Raw genomic sequence first — 24,362 nt, 5'->3', positions numbered from 1 at the left:
AAGCAGTGTGGAGAATCCTTAGAAAACCTGGAATGGAACCATCATTTGACCCATCTAACTCACTCCTCAGTCTATACCCAAGACTTAAAATCAGCATACTATAGTGACACAGCCCATCAATGTTCACAGCAGTTTCAATTCACAATAGCTAAACTGTAGAACCAACCAGATGCCCTTCAACAGATGAATGGATAAAGAAACTGTGGTATATATACACAATGGAGTATTACACAGCATTAAAAGGAATAAAATTATGGCATTTGCAGGTAAATGGATGGAGTTGCTAAGTGAAGTAAGCCAATCCCCACAAAACAAAGGCTGAATGTTCTCTCTGATAAGTGGATACTGACCCATAATGGGAGAAGCATGGGGATAGGAAAGATGGTGGGATGTGATGGACACCATTACTCTAGGTACATGTATGACTGCACATGTGGTGGGACTCTACATCATGTACAACCAGAGAAATAAAAAGTTGTGCTTCATTTGTTACAATGAATCAAGATGAATTCTGCTATCATGCCTAAATAATTAAAATAAAAAAATATGGAACTGAAACAGATCCCTACTATTCCTCTATTACTTTCCAACAACCATGTTTTTCATGCTTAGCAGTGATTTCCATCAGCAAAGAGAAGGGTATTTCTCTTTGGAGTGGGAGGATACTCAGTTTTCACTAACACAATTAAGAATTGAAAACACACACACTCATCAGCACTCAAAATAAGCCTCAGTGCAATTTACTAAACAATAGTAATAGCGCTAATCACCATCTCTAGGAGATGGCAGTCACCTGGGATCCATATGTCTAGGACAATGCTACTAGTGGTGGAGCTACCCACCCTCAATATCAGGGTGTGTCTACACTACTCCTTGTAAAAGAAAGACATGCTGATCCTATGGGACAGAGGATTGGGTGGCAGCTGATGGTTTAGGGAACTCAAAAGAAATTGCTGTGGAGAGAGTTTTCGATAAGCTGGATTTACGCTGATTTGGAAAACTTGTCACAGAAGAGAGCAGTGGGGCCATCTGGACTTTGTGTGCAATCGTGACTATGAAGTATACAGTTCCAAGAGCCACTAGACACTCTTGAAATGAACCATGCTGGGGAAAGCAAAAACAAAAACAGGAAAATACTACCAGTGTTCTTTAGTGTGACTGAAGTTAGAATGAACGCTATGAGGTAAAGACCCAAATCTTTGCCCTTCCCCAGCAGGTCAGATTTTCAGTGGTCACTTTCCCCAAATTTCCTAAGACTTTTTGATTTTGCTTCCAGGAGGAAAAGTTTGTGTAACTGTAGGTCCTACACATGGGATGGAATGATTCTTTCTCTTGCTTTTCTCAATGCAATGCCTCCCTTTCCAGAGACATCCAATATCTTCTCTGGTTTTTTCATGACATTTGCAGCGAGCAATGGACAACAGAATCAGATATGGGCAAAGTGGAGGAAGAAAAGGATGAACACAGGAGGAGGACCCTGGGAATGTCACAAGGGAGTGCGGATTTGAGTTGCCTAAGGCACCTGGAAAGGTCAGAGAGCTCCTCTCTTGCTCCTTTAGGTCAAGAGAAACATAACTTTTAGGATTTAGATTGGATAATCCTTAGAAGGCTCCAGAAATCACTTCTAGTTGAGGTGCTAGATTATTTCACAGCCAATAAACCTAAAAAGATAATTTCTCCCACAAATTTTAATGACACATCTGAAAATACTCAAAAAGAAAAAGAGAAGAATTAAAGTCAGTTGTGAAATCAGACTTAAACATTCTGATACTGCATATAATGTTTTTTTCAAAAGCTAGTTAGCTGTTAACATGTCTATTTCTCACTTAGACTTATTTAACTAGAATTTCTCCAGAAATTACATTTCTCCTTTATTTTTGAGGACATATTTACTTATGCAAAAATATCATAGAACAAAAGTTTAAGGTGTAAATTTCCCCATCACATTTTCAGTCATCAGGTTAAATGCAATAAGGGATAAGTAGATATTTTTAAGGGATAAGAATATGGCTTCTAGGATACATGTGAACAGAACTATAACCATTCTGCATAACACACACACACACACACGTGTGTGTGCGCGCGCGCATGCACACATGCGCACATAAACAACATGAGCACAGGTGGTATTTTTTTGTAGCAAAGTCAATAATGATCTTTGAAGGTGCGCTCACCTCCACCCCACTTACTTAAAGACAAAAGTAGCCTAACACATTCCCTCAATAGTTTTCCTGAACTTTCTACTCTTTATCACAAACTAACCTCACTTTTTTAATCCATTCATCAAGATTGATTCAAGAATCCTTTCTTTGATAACTATTGCTTATCTATTCCACAAAGCTTTTGCCCAAGTTCCAGCACCCAAGCAAGAACTCATTTTTTGTCTTTTTCTCTGACCTCAGGCTGCAGCTTTGCCGTGACAATTAAAGTGACACTGTATACATCTGGGATGTCTTTCTCCTGGATTAGGAAATCAGCAACTCACTGAACCTCAAGGGGTCTCAGTTTCCCCAATGACAAGATCATACTAATGGCACTAGCCACCTGCCAGGCTATCAAGGGACTTGGCAACCATGTCTACAAATTACAAAGAGGCTCTGGGCTATAAATAACAAGTCTTATTAATAAAATTAGTTCAGGACAAATGCCAAAAAAGAATATAGCAATAGCAGCACAAAGCACACTTGATCAGAACAAAAGAGGGTGGAGAGATTTTCTGATCCTCATTCCTACTAAAACTATCCCGTTTTAATGCAAGGAGAGGTTTGGGGTTTTGTTGTTTGTTTGTTTGTTTGTTGTAAAAGACAACACACAACTTTGCACATTAGGCATTACTTCTTTTCAAGTTATATGGGCACAACTTTCTATTTATTGGCTGGACAATGTAATGTGGGTTTCAAAGCACGTCCAAATATTGCCCCCAATTAAGTTAATTGTATCTATGTAACCTCTGAGGATTAAATGGATTCTAATCTAATTGCCTCAGGACCCTCATTCTTCTTGTGCTTTAGACAAACTCAAACTTCACTGGCAGAATGGATCCCTCTGCCAACAGAAGACAATGTCCAAGTTGGCTCATCTCCTGATACTTGAGGTTGCAAAAGACAAGTAACACTTCAAAATCAAAACCAGATTTCTGCTGATCAGAGGCTCTGTCTGGTCTATGGGGGGCCAAACACTATGAATGAGCTTGATGCAATTTAAAGACTAGAAACAAAACAATGAAATGTGTTCCCCTTCCCACGTCCCATTGCCCCAAAAAGCATTTTGCTGCACATTTTAGGGATAACATACATAGCAAAATTCCATGAAGTCTAAGAGACAGATTATTGCATCCAACTCCTGAAGTACTTTCTCCATTCCGTGGTGGCTGCCCTGAATGGAGTCAGCAGTTTCAATAGAGCTCTCTGACTGGTGCTTGCCCACATATCAATCACAGGTTTGGAAAAAGGAGGAGACTTACGGATGCAGAGGTGGAAGCGGGGAAGAAGCAGTTGTACACTCAAGCAGGTAAATGTAGATATCAATCCAAAATTGAATATGGACCTGCTCAAATTTAGAAATGTGCCTATCTGGATTTTCTGAGAATCCCTCTCATCAGAATCTGTGAGGATTCAAACTGAAATTAGCCTGAAACGACGGCCTCAGCCTCTGTTGGGATGTTCCATTCATAGGGGAGGCAGAGCCTCATCCATTCATGGTGGGGTCAGGGAGTCCTTTACCAGCATTAGATCTTGTCTCTGCAAGCTGCGCTTCCCAGGGGGCTGGCATGGCTGCATCATTCAGAACCAGGGTGTCTATTAAGGAGCCACCACCAGAGCTATTATTAGAACAGCCATCCCTTAGAAATTTTGCAGAATTTGTCTGAATTCACTGAGCAGTTACTCTGCTACAAGGGATTTGAGAAAGGCACCAAGTCGCGGGGTTACACACAAGCAGCCCCCACAGCTTTCAAAGTGCAGGACTGGGTAATCTTTTCTGAATTCAATGTGCACCAACATCTGGGCGGCTGCCTACAATACTGAAGCACTGCCACGAGCCATTTCTGAATGAACAGGTACTAAAGGGGATTCCCGCCTGTTCTCCTCCCCTTCCCAGTTCCCGGTTTTCTCTGCATCAAACTTGCTGCAGCCATCTGGAATGGAAAAGAACAGTCCATCTTAGCAGACTCCAGCAGTCCATGCTCAGATGCCGGCCTCTGAACCACCTTGTCTAAACCGTTCTCCCTGGCACCGAAAGGACAAGAGTCCCCTGTCATGTCCTGAAAATGCGGTGCTTTAAAATAAATAAATAGATAGATAGATAGATAAATAAATGGAATCCCACCTATATCTGCTTACTGCAATGTCTTGTCTTTTCTCCCTTGGCAAAATCAGATAGTGTGGGACTGCGGTGCCAAAGGAAAGTGTGAGTGTAGGGGGAAGGGTAGCAGAAGGGAGTATAGTATGTGCCCCACGTGGGGCTTGCATTTTAAAAATGTAACATACGCGAATAAAAGACGCTAAACCTCCAGTAAAGAAGTGGCACGTCCCTGTGGCCCAGCCCAGCATGAAAAAAAAAATGGAAAGAGAAGTGCTGCATAATCAATCGCCCCCTGCCATCGCGACCGGGAAACAAAGACACATTACCTTTTATTTTTTGCGCTTCCAAGACAGCCGAGGAACTTCGGGTCGGAAGCGGCTGCTGCACAGAAACCGGCGTCCCATTCGCCCCGGGGCGCAGGCCGTGGCCTACCAGGCGGCCTCCGCGCCCGGCGCCGCCTCCTCCTCCTCCTCCACGGCGCCCGCAGCCGCCCCGCCGGTGCTGGCGCGCCCGGTCCCCGCCCCCGCCGCACCCCAGCCCCGCCGCCGCCCGCCGCGGGCCCTCGGTCAGCCCGTAGCCCGCTCGCGGCTCTCACGCCGAGCCTGGCCGCGCGCCAGGGCGCACCGCCGCCGGCCCGCCCCTCGCCCGGCCCGCCGCATGCTGCCCCGCGCTCCGGGCCGAGGCCGGCGGGCCGCCAGGTCGTGCGCCAGGCAGGGACCGCGCCCGCCGCAGGGCCTCGGAGCGCAGCCCGATCCCGGGACAACAATGAGCGCCCCGGCGCCCGCGCCCTGCCAAGACGGGGACGCCCAAGGGGCCCCCGAGCTGGCTCAGCCTCCCAGCTCCTCTCCGCGACACCCGCCGGCGAGACAAAGTTAGCTCCCGACCTGAGAGGCTGCGCGCATCGAAAGCGCGCGGAGAGGCTGGGGACGCCGGTCCCCAGCCCGAGGCCCCCTCCCCCACGCCCCACCAAACCCACCGCGCGGGGCCCGCGCCTACCCTGCGAGCCCGGAGAAGGCGGCTCCCTTGGCTGAAGGCGCAGCTCTTACCCCTCGATCTAGTCTAATTGTCTTGGATTTTAATCTCCCCTCAACTCTTTGGTAATGGAAGTTGCTGCAAGAGAACCTAGTCATGGGGCTATTGTCAAGGATTCGCGACATGCCCGGGAAAGGGAGACTTCCATTTCAAGAGACCCGGGGAGGGAAACGGACGGGCACGTTTTCTTAACAGAATAAGAGAAAAGGAACTGTGATGAGGTCCCCACCAAGAACAATAACTCAATTCACACTGTATATCTAAATGTTATTGCTTAAGGATCTCAATTTGCTTTAGACACTTTTTGCCCCCCATGAATTGTCAAAAGACAGTTGATAAAGGGGGAAGGAGGCACCCAAGCACCCACTTAGCAAAAGCCAACCTGTTTTAGAGGGGAGATTTCTTCTGAAAACCCCTGGTCTCTAGAATTCCCAGCATGTGTCCAATCCACACTTCAGGCTGGTGGTAGATTTTTGAACCCATCATGTGGAAGGAGACTCTGGTAGGTCTGGTACCTTTATTCATGGGACATAGGCAGGCAGTAAAGACTTAGAAACTATCATGAAAAGAAATCTCTCACATCCTCTCTTTTGGATGGCTGGATAATAACCTTTACAGATGCTGGTCTTGTATTCTATTCTATTCTAGAGATGACTGGTGAGAATTCCTGACAATTCATGGGATCTCAAAACCAATAAAAGAGAAACTGCACAGTTCTCACTATTGGAGAAAAAAAAATGAACACCAGCATTAAGGGCTGATCATATTTCAGGCTGTTCTGATCACATACTCAAGACTGGGGACTTGACTCAGGATCTAAAGCTAATTAATGGAAGCGAGTTTAAATCGGATTTTTCTGTACTTTTGGAGTCCTTGAGGATGGTTCTAATGCAAAGCCTGATTCATTCACAAGGTAATTGAAGCCCATCTCCTTGTGTTCTAGGATCTTCAGAGGGAATTTTTTTTTTCTTTTTCTTTTTGCTTTTGGTGCTGGAGATTGAACCCAAGGCCTCACACATGCTAAAAGGGAATATTATTTCACTGGATGCAGACTATTTCCAGTTCTGATTTGTTTTGATTACAACACTGAGGAAATGTCCAGGCCTACTAGATTCCTCTTTGAATATTTAGTTCCCATCATTAGGAGAGCCAGACTCCATCTTCCACTACCTGGGGCTTGGTTGTTGGAGTTTTCAATATGTCATAAACTGTCCCTTGTTGCAGCAAACATCACTCACCCCAAAGCCAGAAGCAGGGACAGAAGTCTCTCATCTCTTTCCTTTCTCTCATTCATTATGTTCATTGATCAACAAACCTGAACTCACAGATCCCTCTTAGTAGTTTCTGGAGAGCAGTCCAGTGACTGGTCTTGAATGAGTAACGGCTGTTCCTGCCTTCTGCAGTCCCTATCACCTGTCCCCCACATCACAAGCAGCCTCATGAACAGCTCCCACCCATCTGGTCTCCCACATGCATGCTCCATATCAGTTGCAATAACTCTTCTAAAACTTAGATCAGGTCCTTTGTAACTTCTATGCTTAAATTCCTCTCAGGGCTTTCCTATCGCTTAGGAAAAAAGGCTACGCTCCTTTCTCGAGGACCAGGCACCCTTTGACCCACCAGCCTTATCTTTTGCTACCTGACCCCACCAGAGTCCCTACTTTCCTCTTCCAGATCCTGCAGGTCCCCATATACACCTGGTGCTTATTCATCCCCTTGCACCCAACAGCCAGGACTTTAGAAATCACCTGGGTCATGTCACAGCTCTGCTTAAGAACTCTGGTGGCTTCTTACTGCTCCCAACCATGGTCTCCACCTTCCCATATCATTGCTCCTCCACCCCCACTGCTTTATCACACAGCTGCCTTGCCCTTGGGCACTCTTGCCGTCTCTTGACTTTCCCATTTCCTGGTCCTCCTGCTGAGAAGGTCCATCCACTGGGCCCATGCTATGCATGCATGGCTGGATCCTTGTCACCCTCCAGGTCTCAGCTCCACACTGCCTCCGGGATGACTTTCCCTGGGCAGTGGCCTCCCTCAGGTGCTCTTGGCAGCAGCATCCTGTTCATTCCCCTCTTAGCACTTGCCAGACTCCAGAATGTGCCACCTGGAAATATAATTCTTTCATTTCTTTGACATATTTTGAAATAGCAATTCAGGGAAGCTGCAGAGAGCTGCAAAGCTGCCCATTTATAAGAGAAATTCACATCTGTCTGCATTAGTGGGGTGGACAGCAGATGCCAAGGGAGGCTTGGTTGCTAAAACTCTTTCCTGGCAAGAAATCACAGGGAGAAAGAGGTCAGAGATCTCTCCAGGCAGACAGCCTACCCCAGGCTACCAGCCATTCTGTGGACTGCTTCTTGAGACCTAATGTGATGACAAGACAGCCCTGACTTGCCTCCACCTTCCCTCCCTTAACCTGTGGCCACCTTCCTCCAAGAACCCCACATTTTTTTCCATGCAGTATGTAAACTTCAGCAATCCAGCCCTCCTCTGAATTTCACACTGTATGATTATGTCTCCCGTGTATGGAAACATAATAAAATTTGTATGTCTTTTTCCTGTTAATCTGTCTATTGCCAGTTTATTAGATTAAAATGATCTAAACTTGTAGGGAAGAGAAAAATTAAAATTTCCCTACACATCAAATGATGGGTTTTGTTCATGGCCCTGTGTTAAAGACAGATCATTGCCAGATTGCTTGTGTTTGAATTTGGCCTCTCTGTCACCTACTAGCTGTTCAACTTCAGACAAGTTTCTTAACCTCTCTGTGTCTGTTTTTCCTCTAGGAAATGGAGGTAATAGTACTGCCTACCTCTGAGTGTTGTTAAGAGGATTAAATAAATTTTTGTGTGTAAAGCACTTAGAACAGGTCCTGGCAATGTAAGCATGAGCTCTGTGATGGTCTTTATCTGTCCTGGTCTCACTGTTTCTCTATAGGCTGGACTAACACCTGACATGAGGTCTCTATACCCCAAGCCTTTTGTGCTTGAAGGATGGACAGGGAATGGATAAAATGTGGGAAGAAACACTGTATATGAAAATGTTGAAGTCCTAAAGGAAATGGGCCATGGTTAAAATCAATAAATGAAATAAAATTCAAACTAGGGTTACCTGAAAGGTAATAAACACATGAAAAAAAAATTCTCTGTTTTGCTTGTGGTTATCTTTGGAATTGACAGATAAAAAGCTTTGCCAGTCAAAACTCTGTAATGGTTTGTTCCCCAAAGAGTAGCCAATTCCACCAGCAAGACCCAGGCCCTTCCTGGTCACATTTAAAATGGGCTTGCTAATACATTTATCTTCAGCCTTAGGAGAACTAGGGATCCAACACATATTCATATTTCTTTCCAAAGCCGAGCACCGGCTATAACAGTGGGGGTCTAGGAGTGTAGCTCAGAGTTAGGAAATGCGGCTAGAACACGTGACAACCTGGACTCAATCCCCAGCACCAAAAATAAAATAAAAATAAATAGCTAACGGTACTATTTAGTACTGTACCAGGCACAGTGCCAAGAACTTTCCAAACATGAGTTAATTCAATCATCACAGGATTCATGGGAGACGGAAACTGCTCTATCCCTCTTCTACAGATAAGGAACCAGGGGCTTAAAGAGATGCAGCAACGTGCCTGGGGTGCCTCTGCTACTCGTATCTGAACCCAGGCCAACTTTTTGAGACGAGCTCTTACCATCCACACTGGACTGATACCTATCCTCATAATGAAATATATCAGAATCGCAGATCTACTTTATGGACACTATTAATTACAGCTTGAATCATGGATTGCGTCAGATGGCACCCGGCAGTTGACTGGCACATCTGATGTCCCGTTGTCTCATCGGTTCCTAACAATACATGTGGATATAACATTACCTTCCAGTTTCTGCATTTCTAGAGAATAATGAGGGCCCCTTTCCTTTCATATTTCAACCAGGTTTCAAGGATAGAGAAAGACCCCTCTGGGGCAGGTTAAAGTGCTTGGTGGGTTTCAAGTGAACCTATTATATTTTTTAATACCCAATCCTTTTTCTTCTCACTTCCAGGTCAATTAAAGGCCAATTCTGAACCACTTCAATCTAAAAGAAAGAATTCCATCTCCTCTCATGGTCTATGATCAAGTGCTTAAAACCGTGGTCCCTGGGGTATATGAAGAGTTATCTAATAGCTGTGTTTTATTTCATTATTTTTAAAAATAGTGATGTCATTTTAATAGCTATGTTTTATAATCCTGTGTTCTCATGACATTGGATAGATGCTTATTATTTTTTCCTGGTTGGGAATCAGAGTTTAGAGGGCCTCGACTCATGGCAACAAAAATCCAGGGCAGGTTTTTCTGAAACACAGATGAGAATCAATCAAAACATCACGAGCTAATTAATGTAACTCGGAGCCCCAGGGAGCAGCTGTATTACAGTGAGTACCACAGTATAAAATTGTTTAACACTAGAAGGACACTCAAGTACCTGAGGTTAGCTTTCTAACCAGATGCTTTCTGTTTAACTACTAAGAAATATATACATAAAAATATATATATATGTGTATATATATATATATATATATATATATATATATATATGCCAGGTACTGATTATGTGACTTATATATACCAATTCAATCTTATTAACAGCCCAACGAGATGAGCACAATTGTTAGTTCTATTTATAGATGAGGGAATTTAGGTTCAGAGAGGTTTGTTGAGCTACCTCATGTCCTACAGAGAGCAAATGGACCATAGTAATTACCAAACTTTGGGCAGTCTGCTGCAGAGTTGTTTTTTGTTTTTTTTTTTTTGGTACTGGGAATTAAACCCAGGGACACTTAACCACTGAGCCACATCCCCAGCCCTTTTTGGTATTTTATTTAGAGATAGGGTCTTGTTGAGTTCTTTAGGGCCTCGCTAAGTTGCTGAGGCTGGCTATGAACTCGTGATCCTCCTGCCTCAGCCTCCAGAGTCGCTGGGATTACAGGCAGGCACCACCACGGCCTGCTAGAGTTGGTATTCTTATCCCTCACCTCAGTCACCTCTCAGTGGCCAAATGTTTGGAGGCACCGCGTCCCTGAGAGTGCCCTTCCTGGTGCCCATCAGTGGGAAAAATTCAGTAGTTCTTGGTTGTTTCTAGGTCCAATGTCTCACTACAACAGGCAGTTAAGGCAGAAATGCTTGTGGAATTGAACGGGAAAGATTCTCAGCAAATATTCCTTTTTCAGTTGTAACTTCTAACATTGCACAGGTGACATCAGCCAGTCAATCTCTCAGGCAGTTGTAAGAAAGTACTGAAAGGGTGGGCAGAGCCGGGAGCGGAGCCCCAGGGCTTCTGAGAAAGCCTGCCTTGGCCCTGGGGGAGAAGCTGCCATCAAGTGTCACTTGGAAGGTGATGGTTTCCTCCTGCCGCCCAGTAAAAATCAGACTGTATTTATAATGGCAGATCATTTGTTGATAAAAAATGATGCAAATTCAGGTTAGCAATATCCCAGGATTCTGACCACCAGATGGGGAGACAGTGAAGGTGCTTAGTTGACATGGGTTTGGGCACACAGGGTTAGAACAGAAAAGGGACAACTGAGGACAAAGAAAAAGACTGGAGATGCCTATATATGGGAGGCTTTAAAAATCTATGAAATCATTTAGGCAAAATAAGTGGGGGGGGGGGAGAGGAAGAGGAGGAGGAGGAGGAGGAGGAGGAGGAGGAGGAGGGAAGAGAGAAGGAAAGAGATGCTCAGACCATAGCTCTCAGGCAGTGGTTCTCAGAATCAAGACAAAAGAATAATCACCTGGAAAACTAGATTCCTGGAGCTCACCCCTTATGCACAACCTCAGATTCCCAGATCAAGGTCAGAGTATAATGATTTGCAATTCTAACAATTCCTAAACATGCTGGTGCTGTTGGCTGGTTTGGGCCTTCACTCAGCACCCTCTTCTGCCACTGTTCAGTGTGCTCCTGACACCCTAGCATCTTTAGGCTAGCCCCAGGACCTTTGCACTTCCTTCTGCTTGGAATTCACTTCCCTGGATATCCATAGGAATCAAGTTCTCATCATTTTCAGATCCCTACTTATATGACATTTTATTAATTAAATCTTTTCTAACAAACTTTTTCTTCCCCCACCCACCCATCCTGGAGATTGAACCTAGGGCTTTTGCACATGCTCAGCAGGTGGTCACAACCCCTACCCCTAAACACTTTTCTTAAAAATAGCAGCTCCCCATCCACTTTCCCACAGCTATCCTTCTCCCTAACCACTTGTCTGTTTTATTTTTCTCCATTGTTTATATCACTTTTAACAAACTATACAATTTATTACCTAGGTGTTTCGGTTGTCATCTGTCCCTCTACGTGAGCAGGGATTTGGGCCTATTGTGTCTTGCTCAGTCTCCTGAATCGAGGGCAGTCCCTGGCACATGTTAAGTGTTCAATAAATTTTGGGGTTTAGTTTGGTTTGATACAAGAAACTGAAGCCACTTAACCTCTGAGTCACATCCCCAGCCCTATTTATTTATTTTGAGACAGGGTCTTGCTAAGTTGCTTAGAGCCTCACTAAATTGCTGAAGCTGGCCTTGAACAGGCAATCCTCCTGCCTCAGCCTCCTGAGCCTCTGGGATTACCGCACGTGCCACCGCATCCAGCCTCTCCCCAGCCTCTCCAGTACTTGTTGAACGGGTGGATAAAAATGAAAGGACGGACATTCTTGGACAGAGCATTGAGGTTTTAAGGATTTAATTGTGATGGAGACACTCGCTGTTCACCTCCAGATCTCAAATGAAATGTGGCCCTGTTGCTCTGCTTCTGAGACATGCCTCTTGGCACCCATTCACACCAGGCACTGGCTGGGGCTGGGACGCGGTGGTGGCTGGACTCCCAGGAAGCCATGCAGCACTGCCAGCGCCCCCGTTGTGAGACACCGTGCAGTTCCCCATGGACTGTGACCTCTGGTTCACAGCCAAAGGGACTCACCTGTCCGTCCATGGCATTTCCTGTCCCAGCCCACTTGCAGCTCCTGGAAGTTCCCCATTGTGCTCGCCCTCTTGCTTTGTTCACTCTTTGTTTTCCCAACATTGAATGGACTCCCACTCATCCTCAAAGTCAGAGCAGATGCCCACTCTCCAGGAAAGCCTCCCTGAGCTCCCCGCTCTCGGGTTCCGAGTGGCCTAGACACATCTCTTACCTTCTCTCATCGCTCCCTTTGCATGTGCCCATGTTCCAAGCCCAGGGCTTCGTTTATATTTTAAGAATGTTATTGTTAGTCCACGTCCTCAAAATTCGTTGCCCTGTACACCGTGTGTTTAATTTGGCTTTTTCAACTTTCTTTTGGCCGAGTGTTGGGATCTCTTTTATAATTAGACCCAATTGATTTTTATAATTAAATTCATCCAAGCTAATAAAAACCAAGAGAAGATGCTGAGGTGGTAGAAAACAGCCTTGGACCAATGTTTCTATGTGATATATTTTTTTTTATTGTTGCTTTAATAAAGTGGACTTATGGTTCATCTGAACACGTAGGGAGGCTCTGTCTCTCATTAATGAACTGGGACCAGGTGCACCATTGCAATACCCTCACCAAAATTGCACTTTGCCAAGAAAACTTGAAATGTCCCAGAGATTCTTAGCATTGTTTTTGGAAGTTTAATATTAAAACTTCATAATGGGACCCAGGGCCTCACACATACTTAGGAAGTGCTGTACCACAGAGCTACATCCCTAGCCCATAATTCCTATCATGAAACGGACATCCTTACCTTTCTCCTTAGTAAACCCTAAGCTATTTTGTTGTATGTTTTCAGAGGTCTAAGGTTTTTCCTTTGTTTATATTTTCTAATTCTCAGTGTGGTTTTGGGAAGGCCTTCACAGGTCTTTTCTCAAAAAAGGAAACTGGGTTCTCGGTGGAAGAGGAAATACACGGTGGAGAAAAAGGAAAGTAATTTACAAACCTTCAGAAAAGGCCTCTTGCACTTATTCCAAAGAAAATTCCCTTGGGCTGGGTGTGGTGGCGTGTGCCTGTAATCCCAGTAGTTTCGGAGGCTGAGGCAGGAGGTTCATGAGTTCAAAGCCAGCCTCAGCAATTTAGCAAGGCCTTAAGCAACTTAGTGAGACCCTGTTTCCAAATAACAAATGAAAAGGGCTGGGGATGTTAAGTGCCCCAGGTTCCATCCCTGGTACAAAAAAAAAAAAACAAATTTTTTTTTTTTCCTTGGAAATGGTTATAACCTAAACTGTGATTTGCTATCGATAATAATAATGATAATATCTATTATTTATTGAGAGGTATGAGGCAAACAGTGTGCATTATTTACAACCTTTGTAGCCAATACAGCATAGTAGGTTGTATTAATTCTCATCCTATAGGCCCAGAAATCAAGGTTCAGAAATACAAAGAAATGTGCCAGAAGTCTACAGCCAGAAGGAGGCAAGTTTGAATCCAAGTCTGACCCCCAGGACCTCCAAAGCACACAGTGAGAAGAGTCTCCATCCCCAGGAAGCCTGGGGACGGGATGGGCAGTGGAAAGTGCTGGAGATGATATTCAGCTGCGTAATGTTTGTGCCAATAGTGGCCCCAGCTGGGAACCAGAACTTTGCAGACTCCTGGAGGTGTTCTGCAGCAGCAGGGCTGAGATCAATGGCAAAGTTCAATGGCAGGGGTAGGCTGAGCCGCTGCCGGCACCAGTTGGAACTCAGACCTGACTCTTGAGTTGCATATGGATTCTGATTGCCAGAAAAATCCTAGTTGTTATCACAGTCAAATCTTCCCTCCTTCCCATGGGGCTTTAGATAGGTTCATTCGAATCTTCCAGCAGGACCTTTCTTACCTGGCTACGCAGCAGGCTGAAACTGGTGGTATAACCCACTTTACTGCCCCAAGATGCAGAGAGCAATGGTGCAGTGGTTAGGAATGCCAGCTAAGGTAAAAGACTACCTGGGTCAAATCCACAGACCAATAACTTACTAGTTGTATATCCTTAGACTAACAAGTTCTAAACTTAGTCTGTTTCCTGGGTAGGATCGTACAAGGATCACACTGTAAAGTACATACAGGGATTTGTTTTTGGCACAGAGGATGTGTTTAATAAAATATATGCTATTAGCATTCTTATTTGCATATCTGTGTCAACAAAGGGCACAGAATCTGGCAGCCTTTGTCTTTGTACAATATCCTGTTATCCACGGTGGTAGATGTCGATTCTTGGCGTGAGTCCTATATGTATGTGTTGTGAGCTCTAATGAGACCCCAGGTGAGTTAAGTCCTGTAAATAAATCATAGAAAATATCTTTGGCCTAAATCAACGTGCCCTAAATTCCATCCCTTTCTTCTGAATGTGTCGTGTGCTCTCTTCTTGTAGGGAACATTCTGCCAACTCATCTGCGACTAACTTAGAAAAGAAACCCATTTAAGTGGTCCTGCACTTTGTTCAGCAATTGGGGGTCCACTGTGTGCTTTCAGTGGATGCCCCCTGGTAATGACGATCAGTCACAGAAAGGTGCTGTGTTGAGAGCCACAGCCGAAGGGGCCCCAGCAAACTTTCAGACTGCCAGCTGTTGATTGGCTCACAGCGGCCCCAGCAACTTCTAGATGATTGGCTCCTCTGCGGTGATGCTCATTGGGCTGTTTCCCTGCCCTTTCAGACCACGGAGCTGCTCATTGGGGGACTTTTTTGGCTCCGCCCATGTGACCCAGCCAATCGGCCTCAAGAGCAGGAGGAGTGGGGGAGGTTGAGAGGCTTGTGGGAAGCCAGTGGTGGCAGTTGGGGCTCTGAGGGTTTTACCTGAGGAGCTGTTTTGTTTGGCATGTGTGGTTCTAAAAATAAAGTTCATTTCTTTTGACAAGTGGCTCCTGAATTGTGCCCAGCCAGACTGCAGCAGTGCTGGCTCTGAAGGTCAGCATTTAGCTGTAAAGCATAGCCATATCCTGCCCTCAGACGTACTGTGCACCATATCTACACCCACAGGTCAACTTCTGGTTCCTTCTACTGCTCAGATGCTCGCAGCCATAGTTCAACCAGCAAGCCAGCAGCAGCAGGGTCACCAGGAGCTTGCTCCAACAGGAAGTGACCTAGGAGCCTGCAAACACCTGATCAGCAAGGATCCTGCGCCCAGACTGGCAGGCGACAGCTACTGGTGAGCGGTGCCCATGCTGGTCTGTTTGCATTTGGAACATCCCACAAACGCAAACAAAAGGATGCAGTGCCCCAGTGTTTGACTGGAGCTGGAACTAAATTATATTTTACCTGAGGATGAGCCTAACTAAGTTCAGGTGGTTCCAGATCAGAGGCAGTGCAATCCCATCACTCCCATCACCCTTCATTCTCACGGTGCTGGTGGTGTCTGCGCCATTGTTGTCTGATTCATTATTCCCAGCACTGCTCTGAGGGCCAAGGGCTCCTGTCCTCACCTCCACCTGACAGATGAGAAAGTGGCCCTCCCAGGGAATCTGTGGGACGTTCAGAATGAGAATAGACAGCTTCCCCTTCTAGGCCAGGAGCACTTTCTGTTTCTTTAAGTTTGACGTCATTCTTTCAAAAGTATTTAACATAATGAGATTTTCAAGCATTCAGAAAAGCACAGAGCATGTTTTAGGCTGTTGTGTAACGACTAGAACTTGTACCATTAGGGGTAGACACTGCCTGACAAGTCATTCCCTCTGCCTCCTCTGTCCCGCACACTCGCCTCCCACTCGCCCGTCCACCAGCAACCTTCTCACACCTCCCTGACCGGCTTCCTCATTCCTTTAGGTTTTTACTTAGTCCAGGACATCCAGTTAAACTTAATCTGCAGATAAACAACGAATAAGCATAGTAAGTATGAATATGTCCCACATATAGTGTGAGATAGCGGTACCTGAACAAAAAATTCCACCGATTCTCTAGAATTTAAGTGGGTGGCTTATTTTTTTATTTGCTAATTCTAATTCTAATGATCATATTTGCAGTGAGGCTGTCCCTGTGCACTTATCATCAGTTTACTTGAAAAAAAAAATTATATATATATATATATATATATATATATATATATATATATATATAGTTGTTGATGGACCTTTATTTTTATTTATTTGTATGTGGTGCTGAGAATCAAACCCAGTGCCTCACACATGCTAGGCAATTGCACTACCGCTGAGCCACAACCCCAGCCCCATGAAGTTACTTATTTTGCTTATTTTCTGCCTTCTTTCTTTAGAATGCAAACTCTTTGAAGGCAAGATTTTTGTTTCCTTTGTCCTCTGTTCTACCCATAATCCCTGGAATAGTGTGTGAGATATAGTAGATGCTCAATAAATATTGGCTGAGTGACTGAATAAATGAATAAAAGAATGCAATGACCATCTTCTTATCTGTCTTTTGAGCTGTATCAGAATTTCTCTAAGATAAAAAAATATTGGAAATGAAATTCCTTTTTGTTGTGTATAAGTCTTGCCAATTCATTTTTCAAACTGAAGTAATTTCCATGTCCATCAGCAACAATTAAAGGTCCCTATTTCCCCCACATCCATATCTTTATTTATTTACCTTAGAAAATGGAATACTTTGAATGTTTGAAGCAACAGTCAAAACCAGCAGGAAAACACAAGAAAACCGCTTGTAGACTACAGCTTGTGAATTCCGTAATAGACAGTGATTGTTCAGCCAGGGGTGCAGGAAATTCTTAGGCACTTGTTTAAAAGATGGGTTGATTATTACAGATGTGCAAATAGTCCTAAGCCATGATGCTTCATGTGTAAGAAAACAAACAAAAGTTGTACAAACTCATCACAGTTGCATTGTCACTTAAAAGTCCTGGTAAAAATCTTGAGGAAACCTCACCTATTCATTTATTTAGTTTTTCAACTAAAAAAGGAAATCTTGACTAAGAGCAATAAAATGAACACACATGTTTTGTACGACACGACATAGGGTCAGCTTCAGGGCTGAGTGTATGGCTCAATGGTAGAGGACTTGGGAACCCTCACGAGGCCCTGGGTTCCATCCTCAGCACCACAGAAAGGAAGAAATAAAGGAGGGAAAGAAAAAGGTCGACTTCAGCATTGCCAAAAGCATGGAACTCGGGTCAAAGAGAAAATTTGATAAAGTCCTTTGTTATAGATATGATCAAAAGGTTCAAAAGAGAAACATAAGCTACATAGCATATATAACAACAACAACAACAAACCCTGTGATCAAAGGCTACAACAAAATGATGCATTTTGATGGTTTTCAATATATTCTTGGATAGTCACAAAACAGGTTGTGGAGCATTGCAAGAATGTCCATAATCCCCATTCCTCCCTGCATGTCTGCCTTTGTCATGTAGCTGCAAAGTGATATGTAGAAATGAAGCCTATTTTTCTCTTGTCTTAAAGATGGACCTGCCTTGGCCAATGTAATGCAGAAGTCACAAAATGCCAGTTCAAAACTTGGGCCTCTAGAGGTCTTCTGTGTTTCTGTCTGCTCTCTTGGAACACCACATGCGGGTGCCTGGACTAGCTGGCTGGAAGGTGAAGACACCAAATGGACCAGAAGGGAGTCAGTCTGTTGTCCAAGCTGAGGCTCAGAGAGGCAAGAGAACCCAGCCAAGATCAGCAAAGCTGCCGACTTGACTCCCAGCTGATGCACCAAGGAGGCCAGAAGAACTACCTTGCTGAGCCCAGGCTAGATCACCTACTTGCACAATCATATGCTAAATAAGTGCTGGTTATTTTGAGTCACTACCGTTTGCAATCCTTTGCTGTACAGTAATGGTTACCTGGGACACAGGCTAACTTTGTCCTTCATCCTTCAGAGGACAGAGCTGTTGGTTTCTTTCTTTCTTTTGCTATATTTATACTGATGAAACTCGTGGTTATATCTTGATCTGCAAAGAACTCGATGGAAAAATAACACATGAATTCCTTCTCAATAAAATGTGTGAGTGTTTTATTGAGCACAGTGTCATCTGGAACCAATAAAGAATCATGTGCACAGCTGGGCACCCATCTTTGACAGATGCACAGCTGCATCAAGCCATTTCACCCTCTGCATGCACCAGCAACTACTGCTTCATTTGCCAAGAACATTGGACTTGTAAGCCTCTGGGAGGGTCATGAAAAAAAAAATCTAATGGTTGAAAAGCTTGTCTTTTTAAGGAAATAACTAAAAATGAAAACTTCCTCTGAAATTTGACTTTAAAAAAATAGCATTCTGAATATGTTTTTCCCTCACCCAGGGGCAAGTGCCAGTTGGACATTTTAAACTCAGGGATGAATTGTGAGTTAGTTTCTCTCATGGAAAACAAATACAGACAAGCTAAAAATACAACAACAGTTTTGAAAAACCCAAATAAAAAGCATTAAGTACAAGGAGTGGTTCAAGAAGGCTTTTTTCCCCCCGAAGCTGAACTTTCACAGTTGACTAGTACAAAGCAAAGCTATGAATACCTCTTCCTACACATGGCAAGATCTCTTCCTAAAAAGTAAAGCTCTACAGATGAATGCAAATGGTTGGTAGGGCGCAATTAGTCTTGTAGCTCTCAGTTCGGTTCATGTTACACAAACCACAGTGCTGGATTCAGAACAAAGAAAAGTACCTTCATTCATATAGTTTCATTTAAATAAGTCCCCAAGAATTTAAAAGAGATTGACTAATGGACCAGAATTCAGCTCATCATATGCAAGAAAATACACTTTCAGACATATTTACCTATAGAAACCTAAAGATACCACTGTTGGGTAGTATCCCCCCAAAATCTTTTGCTGACACTGGCTTTGAACTTGCAATCCTCCTGTCTCAGCCTCTGGAGCTACTGGGATTACAGGCATGCACTACTGCACCTGGAAGAAATTTCTTCAATGATACTACTGGCCCAACATATAAAGCAAGGAGGGAGCCATTTCACTTAGAATCCACATATTCATGGGAGTCCAGGTCCTCAAAGATGCTGAGGCAACAAAACAGAGAAAAGAATCTCTGGACACTGAATATGGACAGCTTATTTTTTTTTTTAATGCAGCTCAGTTTCCCAAAAGGAATAAGCACAATTTAAATGCTTCCCAGTTTTACTTTTCCTGATGATAAATAATTGAATGCAATGAAAGAATCCTTTAAGTTCTGGAAAAGAATGCAAAATTTATAAGGAAAGTAAAATAAACAGTGAGATTCTTAGAAAAGCACTTTACAGCAGCAGGTTGGTGAGAATGAGGAGAAATGAGGCTCTAAGATGTTGCCAGTGAGATATGGTAATGGTAAGATGGTGAAGTTCCTCAAAATGCATAGAATGACCATATGACACTCATCTAAGTATATAAACCAACAGAAATGAAAACACCCACACAAAAACTAGTAATGAATGCTCATAGTAATTATTCACGATAGGCAAAAGTAGAACAATCTCACATAAGTTGATGAATGGATCCATGACATGTGATCTGGTACAATTGAATATTATTCAGCTACAAGAAAAAATTAAGTACTGATACATGCTCCAACATGGATGAGCCTTGAACACATTGTGCTAAATGAAAGAAAGCAGTTACAAAAGACCCCATATGATTCTCTTTATAGGAAGAATGCAGAGTGAAACCAAGCTCTATATGGAGAAAGTAAATTAATGTTTTCCTAGAGCTGAAGGGATAGGGCCAGAGCGTGTGTGTGTGTGTGTGTGTGTGTGTAGTAGCAGTAGTAGTAGTAGTAGTAGTAGTAGTAGTAGTAGTAGTAATAGTAGTAGTAATAGTAGTAGTAGAAGTAGTGGTGATGATGGTGGAAGTGGTTAATGATATGAGATTTGGGAGGAAGTAATAAAAATGGTCCAAAATTGATTGTGGTGGTAATTGCATGACTATGAATATACCAACAATCCCATACTTGCATACTTTAATGGCATATGAATAATATCTCAAGAATGGTTAACACACACCTGCTTTCAGAAGGCCACTGCCCTCAGGCTCTAGTGTGCCTGCTCTTCTCTGCCATCAAGGTCTTCGGTGCTTGGAGGAATTCGATAGTAGCAATGAAGTCCTGGAGACATTCAAATGGAAGTCTAGCCAAATACCCTTAAGCACGTGATCCCTGTTCATTGATTTTATAAGTTCAGTCTCATGGGCTACATTTATTGAGACCCTACAGCACAACAGGCACTGGTCTTAGCATTGAGGATGTAATTAGTGCACCAAATGCACCCCACGAGTCCCTGTCTCCTAGAGTGGACACCCTCGGGGATGTGCAGATAATGAACAAATGTCAATACCATATTAGCCAGGAATGAACTGGGGAGGAGGGAGTGAAAAGCAGAGGCCCCTGCAGGACAGCCATCGTACGTGGGTGAAGAGAGAAGGAGGGCGCTTGTTTGGGAGACGCTTGACCAGATATCTGAAGTCCCAGTGCCTTCCCACCGGCCTGGGCAACCTTTGCATCCTGCAAAGGGAATAGCAGAGGCCAAGAAAAAGGGCCCGACAAGTATCTCAGTGGCAGCTTCTCTCTTCCCAGAAAGAGTCTAGAAGACACTCTCTGTTGCCTGGAGCTGGGGATGGGCACTGGCTTTGTTGTCTTGCTGGGATATTGGTTTCAGTGAAAGAGTTTACAAAGCTTTTTTTTTTTTTAATAAAATCCTTAGGAATAAGGTAAAAAAATATTCCCTGAACATAGAAAGATTTATCAATGGCAAAATCATTATATACAAAGAATATCTATTAATAAAAAAAATTAGTAGCTAACGAGTAATGTATTCAATATGTATGTGCAAGTATCGATAATCGTGATATTACCAACAGTACAGCAAACTAATATTGTTTTTTAAAAATATTTTTTAGTTGTAAGTGGACACAATATCTTTTTATGTATTTATTTTTATGTGGTGCTGAGGATCGAACCCAGTACCTCACACATGTGAGGTAAGCGCTTTACCACGTAGCTCCATCTCCAGCCCTAAACTAATAATGTTGATCAATAATATCAACAATTGGCATTTGATAAAACTAATAATGATAATAAATGTCATATGATAAGAACTTCTCTGGTCTCTGGGTGTATGCCACAAGGCCTATACCTGTTTATGTTCTGATGAATAATTTTATTAATCACTTGGCTAAATTTAGGGAATCAACCTTTCAAAATGACAAAAAAAAAAGAAAGAGCTAAAAAGCAGGATTGCAAAAGGTTAGAGGAGAGAGAATCGTGGACTTGACAACATGAAATGGAAGTTTAACTAAACTAATGTATATATCAAGGATAAGCAAAGCAGTCAATATTAAACAACAAAAAACTCACGACCTGAATTTCATTTACAAAACTAAATAGAATTCTGATGTGTGATGTGATAGACCTCAAAGCCGAGGCAATATTAGTGTATAAACAAACCCGTGTTCTTCATAGCGTGCTAAAAAGACTGGTATATTCGTATCATGTATAGATGCTGTGTTCAGTCTCATGGGCTACATTTAAGAGGGAGCTGTGTAAATTCAGTATGTCAAGGTGACAGCAGTTAGGATGGGAAGTTACTCAGGGCCAACTTCATGATGGAAGGAAATGGCGATATTTGGTCCCCAAAAGAACAGCTTAAATAGGGGAAGGCCAACACTAGCTACTGGTCGGTTGTTCTCTGAGAGATGCCAGGTGCTGACCCATGACAGTAGGGTCCCTACAGAGTGGGCTGGTGTGCACGGCTCTTGGAGAACAGATTTGACAGTAACTGCGAGGAGGGCTTTGTGGGACTCAAAGCTGCTCCCTGATGGAATGGCTTCCTGTGAGGCGGTGGGGACCTCCAGTGCCTGGGAGTGCCCCTGCAGAGGCCAAGTGTCACCTGTGATCCTGCTGTGGTGGGAACCCCTGCTTCCCCGGGGGCAGTTGGACTCCTGACCTCCGAGGTCCCTGCTGGCTTGTGGAGTCAGGGAGCAGGCATCGAAAACAAAGAGCTCCAGTTGGGTGGCTGGCTCCGGCACTGTGGTTTCCCAACACTGGTAATTTGTATTCAGAGAACAAACACAACATTGTCAGAATTTAGGCACTGCTAAAGGCATGGACTTGGAGAAGTAACCGTTTTCTAGAATGGCGCTGACTGCAGGTCAATTAGAAACGCAACATCGCTCCAAGATGGAAGCCAGATTTTCCTTTATGGAGCACCCCCCCCCCCAACACACACACACTCTATGGCTGCCTGACTGGGCTTGGCCCTAGCCATGGCTTTGACAAAGTCTTTTAGAAGATTTCATCTCATGTCCCCTCCCTTGTGGCCCTGTCTCAGGGATCCCCCTCTCAACTCCGTCATCTGGACCTCCCACTCTCATTTGCTGGACTTCACTGCAGACTGTACACCTTGGATTCGCTCTCTGCCTTCCTCCTTGGGTCCTCTGGACAGTCCTTGCTTCCAGCGTCTTCTCAGTCTGCATTTGCCTCCATGTTTGCTCTCATGACCCATCCCTGCCCACCCCTCTGGATTTAGCCTTTGTTGCCCAACAGACTCACAGTTGCCTCTCCCTGGCCTGACAGTAGTGCTGTTTAGTGATGATCTCGTATGTGACAATATTAAGTCTAAATTTCATGCCATCCCTATAATGGCATTCTGGAGCAGTTTTTATACCCATTTTGCAGAAGAGAAACCTGAGGTTCAGTAGCTTGCTGAGGTTGTTCAATTGGTTGTAGAGCTAGAATTCCAACCTCTTATCTGCTTCCCAAATCAACACTTTCTCTAATGTACAATGCTAATTCCATTGTTTGGATCAGTACCTCACTGAACCTATGCCAGATATTCAGGAAGTAGTTGTTGTTTATTTATTTTTTTAATTTGCTTGTTTGTGTTTAGGAGATGAAGACAAATATTCCACTTATTTTCAATAAGCAGGCAATGATCTTCCATGGCTTTCAACACACATCATGATGGATTGCATTTCAAATTAAAATTCTGTCTCTGACAAATCCGCTTGGAGCTTTTATACTTGGATCATTCCAAGTGGGAAAAGAATCATCTCCTTGGGCCCAAGGAAGTCATGGTTCTCAATGTAGTTTTTTTAAAAAAAATCAGTACAGCAGGATGATTTGCTCTTCTCATCACCAAGATATGTCTTTAGCCTGATGAATACCAAGTTGGGGGATGGGATGACCCAAAGGATAGATGTGTGCAGCACCCTGTGTGATAGAAAGACCTGCTCCTCAACTAGTGCGCCATTCAACGTTGCAGACTAGGGATGGGTGGGCACACTGAGGCTGTCATGGTGGGGAGACTTCCCAGTTTCACCCAGTTCTTCCTCTCTTGTTGTATTAGAACACTAGTCACAATTCTTATTTAATAACAAACACACACTGAACTTTTATTTTTCCTAGGGAGAAAACAAAACCAACCAGAAACCGTAAATACCAAACTTCGCAAAGCAGCAACTCCAAGCAGGAGACAAACACAATGACACAGGCTTCATCACCCACCTGCTGGCAGGGTTGACACTGCCAGGCAGGGGGACAAGAAATCGGAACCACGACCAGGCACCAGTGCTCACTGGGTGTATGGCTTTGGCCAAGCAGTTAAATCAATTTCAGACCTTTAGTTTGATCTCTGATCGAATGGGGACCACAGATACCTCACAGTGCTGCAGCACAGTTGGATGAGGTGACCAGAGAACGTGCACTGTGAATTGGAAAGCACTCTACAGTGACTGCAGCTACATCGGATGGCAGACCTTCCCCAGTGGGAGAGTTCAACTGCTCTGCTGTTACAAAGGAGATACCCTGGCTACAGTTGGCCCCCACTTTCTCTTCTGCACTCCTGGATTTTTTTTCTTTGTTTTTTATCACTCCCTACTATGCCATATGTTTTCTTTATTGGTCTGCTCTATGCTTCTCTGGATGGGACTGTGTTTCCCATGAAGGCATGGCTTTTGTCTGTGTCGATCTCTGTTGTTCCCCAGAGCCTTGAACAGTATGAGGCACATACTGGGCTCAATCAATCCTCATTGCACGAGTGAATGCCACATGGTATCTCTCATCTAAATAATCCCCCTTCTAGCCCCTCAGCCCACTGATGTCAATAAGTAGTCACAGCATCAGAGGATTTCAGAAACTTGAGCTTTGGAAACATTCGAGAGTGGTTTATTCCTCTACTC

At 43.9% G+C, this 24,362-nt stretch overlaps 1 protein-coding gene across 7 annotated transcripts in view; it reads right to left on the bottom strand.

The window, feature by feature from the left end:
- Frmd4a (FERM domain containing 4A) overlaps positions 1 to 24,362 on the bottom strand; it is a 581,879-nt gene that overhangs the window by 202,019 nt on the left and 355,498 nt on the right. Inside the window, exon 1 of one of the 7 annotated variants that reach the window (XM_046432435.2) lies at positions 4,629 to 4,760. The exons of the other annotated variants lie outside the window; for them this stretch is intronic. The gene's annotated coding sequence lies outside the window, so the exon portion shown is untranslated. Of the gene's footprint in view, positions 1 to 4,628; positions 4,761 to 24,362 lie in introns of those variants that run through there. 7 annotated transcript variants of the gene reach the window in all.

The sequence above is a fragment of the Marmota monax genome, unplaced genomic scaffold (genome assembly GCF_021218885.2).
Source record: "Marmota monax isolate L192 unplaced genomic scaffold, Marmota_monax_Labrador192_F-V1.1 WCK01_AAM20220418_F8-fsc00090, whole genome shotgun sequence".
In the NCBI taxonomy this organism is placed as follows: Eukaryota; Metazoa; Chordata; class Mammalia; order Rodentia; family Sciuridae; genus Marmota; species Marmota monax.
Note: the sequence above shows the minus strand (reverse complement) of the source record. Positions and strands in the feature narration are given on the sequence as shown.